Source organism: Procambarus clarkii, chromosome 12, assembly GCF_040958095.1.
Source record: "Procambarus clarkii isolate CNS0578487 chromosome 12, FALCON_Pclarkii_2.0, whole genome shotgun sequence".
Taxonomy (NCBI): Eukaryota; Metazoa; Arthropoda; class Malacostraca; order Decapoda; family Cambaridae; genus Procambarus; species Procambarus clarkii.
The window spans coordinates 5,914,461-5,924,219 of NC_091161.1; positions in this window are offsets into that span (position 1 = coordinate 5,914,461).

Genomic DNA, 9,759 nt, shown 5'->3' on the forward strand with positions numbered 1-9,759 from the left:
ATTATAACAAAGTAGTTATTATTATAATTCAGAAATCACTTGATAAAAGTGTGATTAGTTAATGAGCAACGCAGTGGTCACTGAATGATCAATGGCTATATATCTAATTATAATAGTGAAGAATTAGAGATAAATATCTCTAGTATGACTGTAAAAGCTATAGCATCCACAACCTTCACACACATTCTTCCACAAACACTTTCTAACACCTTGAAATGGTTAGCACTGCACTCAATACACTGACCAAGAGCTAAAGTCCATCTCTCACAAGCTCAAATAGGTGAGTACAGACTATGAGTCACAATGACGTGGCTGAAGACATGATGACGAAACCACACATGAAAAGATGGAGAAACGACAATGTTTCGTTCCATTCTGGACCATTATCAAGTCGTATGTGAGGGAGGGAGAGGTTGTTGTTGTTGAAGATTTAGCTACTCAGAATGAAATGTCCATGTGGCATTGGCTATAATGAGCCTGTAATTGAGTTTGGTTATTAGCAATAACCTTGTTTCTGTGATACACACAAAATTGACAATTCTTTTGACCATATCGTTGTACATTTGACTAAGGCGCATCTGGGAATATCCTTTGCATAGGTTCGAACCCTCATCACGGCCCTTGTGGATTTGTTACTGTGATATTTAGGTCAAAGTTTTAAATGGAGGTGAAGTTTCCTCCTTTTCTCATTTCTTTTCTGCTTCTGTTTTAGCACACTGGTTTTAGTCTTGTTTTAATAACATTATATTGGTGGTGGATATAGATGCACTGTATTCACTAGTATGTTCCATCCTTTAACTGCTTTTCTCACCATTGTAGTTGCTTTGGATTTTGCATCTAATGCAGCTGCTCTAGTTGGATGAATGTTGAGTTTTATGCGCAGGGCTTCAGTTGCTTCACATTCCAGTAAGTAGTGTAATAGCGGCACCTCTGCATCTGTTCCACAGATAAGACACTCTTCAACTATTGGGTTTATTACCTCCCAGCAGCACTTGTCACAAAGTTTGAGTCTATGTATGACTACTGCAATGTCTCTGGATATCTTTTTGCCAGGCTTGAAAGAGGAGTACCCAGTGGCTTGTTCGTACCACATCACAGTGGCTCTTCCTCTACTTTAGCTCTGTGGCAACTTTTGGTAGTTGGGAGTATTTTCTTCTTGATTTGCTCCTTAATCTGTGAAAAACTTGGAGGTATTTTAACCTGTACAATAGGTAGAGCAGTGGCAGTTTTCACTAGTGAGTCTGCCTTTTCATTACCATCTATGTCAATATGACTTGGTATCTAATTTAGGGTGACTGACGGCCCTAGATTGTGTGCTTCTTTTTCTATATGTAAGATTTGTGTGATGAGTTGTATGTTATCTCTGCTGGCTGGATAACTATGCCTGTAGCGAAGATTTAAAGTTTGTATGAATGATGACATTGTCACAATTGGGGGTGGTCATGTATTTTAATGTTGTCTAGGAAAATAAGGCTTAATTTATTTGAGCCAAGGGGAATTCAAGGCATAGGAAAACAACCTAGTAGATAAATGACACAAATGTATACAGTATTTACAAAACACACGTGATATTACATAACATAATTCATTCCTTATAAATCAATGCATTCAGAAGGAAAACAACATTGTCTCCTATCACCCAAATCAGCTCGGGGTCCCATTCAGCTCGGGGTCCCATTCAGCTCTTAGATCAACACTGGAACTGTGCACTCCAGCACTACCTCTGTCAGCCTGTGACACATACATAAATCCCTAGGAAATCTGGACAGGACTCTCAAAACTAACTGTTCAGTAGTCTATCAGTGCATTCTACCCTTCCTTGCAACCCTATTTATATAATACTATGGCTTATCTTTGGACATGGCAGGAGAAAACCCTCGGGAAACAAGTCCCGGTCAGACAGCTGGTGCTCTGCATCAGGTCAAAAATGGCTTCCCTCTCTGCTGCATCATTGCCCCTTAATACTCTTAACATTCCCAATCAAACCCTTTATTGACTTCATTTACCATATTCCCCACACAGGTTTTTTGATTGACTCCATTTTTCCTTCACATAGTTTTGCTATTCCAATTCACGTTATTCCTAAACAATCTCCAGCTGAAAGGTACAACTTTTACTGGCGTAGTAATACTAGTCACTCGTGGCCTCCCTCTTATCAGCTGCAGATTTATTTCAAGAAAACATTCTCCTTTGTGTCCACAAACAATCTATAATAGAAACTAACCTCCACAGGAGGTAAGGTTCGTAACACAAGGGAGCCGGTCGGCCGAGCGGACAGCACACTGGACTTGTGATCCTGTGGTCCTGGGTTCGATCCCAGGCGCCGGCGAGAAACAATGGGCAGAGTTTCTTTCACCCTATGCCCCTGTTACCTAGCAGTAAAATAGGTACCTGGGTGTTAGTCAGTTGTCACGGGCTGCTTCCTGGGGGTGGAGGCCTGGTCAAGGACCGGGCCGCGGGGATACTAAAGCCCCGAAATCATCTCAAGATAACCTCAAGATAACCCCTACTAAGCCACGGAGAAAAAAAAATGAGTACAGTAATTCATAAATGAATTTCACATTTTTTTCACATAGGTTCAACACCTCAAACAGATTTCATAATAATTTTACACAAATGGTACATGATAACTAATGAACACATTTACACAATACTATATACATTTCTTTGCAGTGGTACAACCCTAAGCCACCTCAGGTTTAGGCAATCTAGAAAGTGCATCTGCTATATTTAATTTTCCTGGAATATGTTTAATGACCAGATTGTACTCCTGCAACAGTTGAGACCACCTTAATATCCTCTGATTGAAGTTCTTCATGCTAGCAATAAATGTTAAGGGGTTGTGGTCAGTAAACACTTCAACAGTATTGGCTGATACATAAATGTCAATTTTTTTTTAACAGCAAGTGATAATGACAGTGCTTCTTTCTCTACTGTGAATTAATTCTGTTGACATTTGGTAAGCTTTTATAATAGTAATAGTAATGATTAATACCCTCATCATCCTCTTGCATTAGTACAGAACCAGCACCCCAGTCTAAAGCATCAATATATAGTTTGAATGGCTTAGAGTAGTCAGGAGTAGCTAACACTGGACCAGATGACAACATTCCTTTTAATTTAGTAAATGCATCCTGACACTCTTGAGACCATCTAAATTTCACCTTTTTACATAGCATGTTTGTCAAAGGTGCTGCAAAATTTGTACAGAACTTCCTATAATATGCACACATTCTTAGATATTTTTGCACCTCTTTCTTACTAATCAATACTGGGTACTCCAATATATCATTTATTTTATTTTTGAGTGGTAACACCTTCCCATTTCCCACTTGATATCCTAAAAAAACAAATACTAGCTTTGGCAAAAGTACATTTGTGCAAGTTTACAGTTAAATTAGCCTTCTTTAAGCATTTTAATAGTTTAGCTAAGCCTTTCACATGGTCCTCCCAATTATTGTGATAAATTACAATATCATCAAAGTAAGCTCTACATTCGGGTATGTCTTTTAACACTAAGTTCATCAGATGCTGGAAAGTTGCTGTGGCATTTTTCAGCCCTAAAGGCATTACAGTAAATTCATACAAACCATCTGCAGTTACAAATGCACTCATCTCCCGGGCTCTTGATGTTAAAAGAATTTGCTAGTACCCTTTTGACAAATCTAATTTGGTCACAAACTTGGCTTTACCAAAACTATCTATGCAATTATCTAATCTAGGTATTGGAAAATTATCATCAACAGCCATTACATTTAATTTTCTGTAGTCAATGCACAACCTGTGAGTTCTATCGTTCTTTGGAACTAAAATACAAGGACTACTCCAACTGCTGCTGCTAGGTCTCACCAATCCATGTTGAAGCATGTGTAGTCAACTTCTTTCTGGATGAGATTCAGCTTTGCAGGGTTGCCTCTATATGGGTGTGTCTTGACTGGTTGGTTGTTTCTCACCTCGATGTCATGGTGAATAACTGTAGTCTGGGTGGGAATATTGCCAAAGATGTCTGAATGAGAGGTCAGCAACTGCTCCAAGTCCTGCTTCTGCTCTGATGACAAATGTTTCAACAACTTCTGGATGCTAGACAACCACTTCCCAGTGCTAAAATAATGTACATGAGTATTGGGTACATTTTCAAAATCACATTCCCCACTGTTCTTGTCCACATGGTTTACACTAAGCACTGGTTGGTATTGGTAGTTCCTTTCTGTGTTAACTTCATTCTATTTACATGTACTACTTGTTCTTTTCTCTTGAGATCAAGTGTCTGGATTACATAATTGGTGGGACTAAGTTTTTTTATCACTGTATAGGAACCTTGGAACCTATGCAACATGTTGGTCCCTGTCGTGCCTTTAGTACCACCACTTTATCACCTGCCTCAAAATTTCGTTGCTTTGCTTTTTTAGCATAGTGTACTTTCATTTTGCATTGAGCTTCTTTAAAATGAATTAAGGTTTTACCCTTTTTTGTTTAACTTGTCTTGGAATTTATCAACATAATTTACCTGCATAAGATTTTTTGGACTTCTAACAATTTTATCTCTTAAGATGGTTAGTGGACTTCTCACATCATGCCCAAAAACTAATGAATTGGGTGAATTCCCCAGTGATTCCTGATAAGTATCCCTCAGTGCCATGAGCATCAGTGGAAGATGGAAGACCATCATCCCAGTCTCTGCCAGTTTCCATGCAACTTGTTCTCAGCATTTGTTTAAGGGTTTGATGCATCCTTTTCAAAGCAGCTTTGCTCTCAGGATGGTAAGTAGTGAATGTCTTATGGAGGATATCAAACTCCTGACAAAACTGCTGAAAACCTTTGGAAATGAAATTGGCCCCATTATCTGTCTGTACTGCTTTAGGTAGACTAAAAATAGTGTAAAATTTCATTATGTGCCTTACTGCCACTTTCATTGTAGCATTTCTAACAGGGAATGCCTCAGGAATGCGTATAGCCTGATATATTATGGTGATGATATATAAATTACCACTCTTGGCTCTAGGCAATGGGTCTACTACTTCAACAACAATAATTTGGGTAAAGGGTTCCTTAGCCATCACAGTTGACTGTAAAGGGGCTTTTGGTTTTACCTGGTTTAGTTTGCCAGCTTTTATACATACAGGACAGTCATTACAATACTGAATGACATCTTTCTTTAATCTAGGCCAAGTTAAATTCTTGCTCATTTTATTATGTTTTTGTAATACCCTGATGACTGCCTATTTGTGAATCATAGGATACACTTAGCACCTTTTCTCTATTACCCCTCGGTAGGACTACAGTGGTACCTCCACTTATGAATTTAATGTTTCCCAGAGACGGGTCGTAACTCGAAAATTCATAACTCGAAAGAAATTTTCCCATAAATAATGTAAATTGAATTAATCTGTTACACACCCCAAAAAAATATTAACTTAAAAATACATTTTATACCAAATACCACTTTTTTTTTTTGTACTAGCTACAATACAGAATGTATACCTTATCTTTATTGAGGACTCTTATTGGCATATGGAAGACAATGAGGAGGGGGGGGGGGAAAGGAGGAGAGGTGTTACACTCTCTTCCATTATAATATCAGGCAGTGATGACTTCTCTGGGGTACTCTCTCTTCAACGGTTTGCAGGCATACCACTAGGACCTGGTTGTGGCTCACTGCTTGCTTGTCTTACTAATAATCTGTCTAAAGACACTTGTTTTTCCTTTTTCTCCTACTTGTCTGTAGTGAGACATCACATTGTCATTTAGAAGGTCAATGCAACGGTCTGCTACAGCTTTATCTAGGTGAGTTTTTTCAACAAATCTTTGCAATTCCTCCCATACTATACACATTTTCTTAACCACTGCACTGCGCAAAGCGCCTTTAGGCGCTCAGAGAGTTGTGCTTTTTGTTTTTTAATTTGGCTATATTTTAATGTTTTTTAATGTTTTCATTACTATTTGTGTTTTGAAATGGAAATAGTTGACTTTGGAAACATTTTGACATTAAATTTACCTGAACATTTGTAAAAATAACAAAAATATGTCCTTGACAATTGCACCAAGACGTTTTTGCCGAAAATAGGTGAGCAGTGCAAGGGTTAATGAGGAAGGGACATTCTCTACTGCCTCTATTCACAACTATTTTCTTAGATTGAACCTTACCACTGACTTTCTTGGGACTCATGGTATGATATACTGTATAATTAATACTTTTATGTTCAAAAAACAAAAAAACACAAAACAAAGAAATGCTTTACAAGCGTGATCGTCACTAAGCAAGCGCTCAGTCAACCCCATATGTGTATCAACAAAGTCGCGAATTGAGGCACAGGTTGCAAATCGAGTCGCATTTTTTGACGAAATTGGGATCGTAACTTGAAAAATTTGTAAGTAGGGGCAGTCGTAAGTCGAGGTGACACTGTACTTGATTAACTGGTACTAAGATGAATTGTGTACTAAGATGAATTATTCAATCCAAGCAAGTGACATGAAAACAGCTTATAGAGTTGGTACCAAATCATCTTTTATTTATTTTATTTATTTATATATATACAAGAAGCAGCCCATCCTCCAAAAATGGGGTGGTAAATGTAAGCGAGACAAATAAGTACAATTATGTACTATTCGTAGCAGTTAGTAATTGTACTTATTTTCACTTGGTATTAAATTGTACTGTCAAATATATTGTGAATATTTGAGTTTACCTGAAAAACTGAATAGAAAACCACAACCTCACCTAACCGTCTTAGTTTTTGAAGATAATAATTTTATTGCTTCTTAATTACAGTTAGTACTTAACCTATAGCTATATTGATATTACAGTTTTATAAAACTAATAAAACAAAACTAAAATATATCAATAAATTATAAAGAAACTCAGGATATTTTAAAATTTTGTATAAAATCTATATTCTTAAATAAACCTGAAAAATAAATTCCTGATATTTAAAACTTGTATATAGCAAATCGAAATTGAAAACTTCATCCTAAAATTCTGAGTGTCTTAACAGAAAACAAGGAGAATTAAATCGGGGGAGAGAGTTGGGTAAATGTAACGGCCCCATAAGTGTAATTATGCACTGTTTATGACAGTAAGAAAATGTACTTATTACACTTAGTATTAAATCGTACTGTCAATTCGGAGGATGGGTTGACAAGAAGGTACATTGGGATTGTGAGGATACATAGTATTGTAATTACAATCTTATAAAGCCACTAGTATGCGCAGCGTTTCGGGTAGGTCCTAAATCTAAGAAAATTTTAAGTAGGTAAATACTTGCAAAATTTATAAAAAAAGATAACAGTTACAAAGCAAGAAAAAAAATTTAAGATGAGAGAAAATTGTAGGTATATTAAGCATATAGGTAGCTCAGATTGATTGCAATGACAGCTTGAATGGTAGTTTAACAAAAATTAGTAGGCATAATACAGCATATGGCTAGCACATAAAAGAAGACAGCAATGAACACAATAATAAAGTTGTTTGGGTTAAGTACATAAAGGTTGGGAGATTGGGTAACACTAGATACAGAGCAAATTTAAAGCTCAGTGTAGGAAACTACGAAGATGAAATTAGGTACTTTTTGTTTTTGTTTTTAAATGAGGTAAAAGTTTGACAGCTTTTCAATTCACTAGGGAGTGAGTTCCATAGACTAGGTCCCTTAATTTGCATAGAGTGTTTACACAGATTAAGTTTGACCCTGGGGATATCAAAGAGATATTTATTTCTGGTGTGGTGATTATATGTTCTATTACATCTGTCCAAGAAGAGTTTCAGAACAGGGTTTGCACTTAAGAACAGGGTTTTGTAAATGTAGTTGACACAAGAGAATGTGTGGAGTGAGGTTATGTTTAGAATGTTTAGGGATTTAAACAGGGGGTTGAGTGTTGTCTGAAAGCAGAGTTTGTTATTGTTCTGATAGCAGATTTTTGCTGGGTGATGATGGGCTTAGGTAGTTTGCAGTAGTAGATCCCCATGCACAGATACCATAATTAAGATATGGGTAGATTAGTGCATAATATAGTGAGAGGAGAGCAGAGTTAGGAACATAATATCTGATTTTAGGGAGTATACCAACGGTTTTAGAGACTTTCTTAGTTATGTGTTGAATGTGGGTGCTGAAGTACAATCTGGTACAAATAACAAAAAATTGTGTTAAATTAGATATCTGCTCCCACAAGTCAGACCTTCTCAGAGCTGCAGTTTCTAAGAAGATGAAAGTCTAATCAGATTCAGACAAAATCTCTTATTTAAACTACATGGAATCTGCAAAAATTCCACTGCAATTTGTGCGAGATGGTAAAATAATAGTTAGGAAGACTGACTCTGGAAAAATTTATGTTATAACCACTGAGGCACACCTCACTTCTTTCCTGGATGACTGTGGGATAACAGCTGTATAACCAGAATTAAATTGTAGTCTCATCTTCTACCTAAGTGTACTTTAGCTCTGCCTCTTCTTTCCAAAGTTTTTTTTAAATTTGTCATCTTTGTTGTTGACATTTCTTGTTTTTTTACTCTATTCTTAACCCCCCTTGTCACTAAACCTAAGTTTCTTTATTACCCTGTTATATTTAAAGTTACTTGGAATTTGTTTCTTAGTAATCATTTATTTTAATTAATCAGTTGCATAGTTGTTTATGTAAGCATTTACCTCAGTATCATAGTAAAATCTTATTCATAAATATAATCTCACCCTATTTATTTTTAAATTTAGATTTATATTAGATTAAATTGATAGATTTATTTAGATTTATATGTCATTTTTTTAATTAACTATTTGAGCTCACTTTGTTTTTTTATTATACATTTATATTGTCAGTCTTTACTGATTTTTTGTTTTCTCTTTTTACCTAACTTCTGTATCCTTCCTGGCTGTCTACAGGATCTTTATTTTACTTCTAATTTGTTACTATTGTATGTGTATTTGCATTTATTCCGGTGTTTTGCTATAATTACATTGTTTTTGAAGCAGATTTAGTATTTAACTGTTTCTGCAATTGCTTGTCTAATTGTATCGTGACCCCTTTGCATTTCCATGCACACTGATATTGATCCTGATCTAAATCTTGTCTCATATCTACACCAATCAGCACATTGATCATCATTATTGCAAGTATTACACAGCACACCAGGCAAAAAACTAACTCCAAAATAGCACCTGCTTATCAGTTTACAGTACAACCAAAATGTTAGATCACTTGGTAAACATTTTGACGATATAAATGCACTACTCACAGCACTAGGTACTAATTTATCATTTATTATTTTAACAGAAACTCGGCTAAGTAAAGACTATACCTAACCCTACAACTTAGCTGGTTATAAAGCCATTCACAACTGTAGGCCTAATAAAAAAGGTGGCAGCACAGCTATATATTACCGAGAAACCTTCATCTGCAATAGTGTCATTAGTGATAGAGACAACCATTGTGAATATACATTTGCCCAGTTCTCAAGTAAATCCCTTAAATCCTCCTTGACTATTGGAGCTATCTATAGATTTCCTAATACTAACATAGCTTCATTCTCAGATAACCTAAGGAATCTTATCATAAACAACAATCTCAACAAAAATCACATCATTCTGGGAGGAGACTTCAATATTGACCTGGGTCAACAAAATTGCTCTCAAGTTGACTATTTTCTTAACAGCATGAACTCCTGTATGCTAATCCTCACCATTACCAAGCCCACCCGAGTCACTCAAACATCTGCCACTACCTTGGATCACTTATCGACTAACATAACAGCTTCCCTTGTATCTGGTATAATCA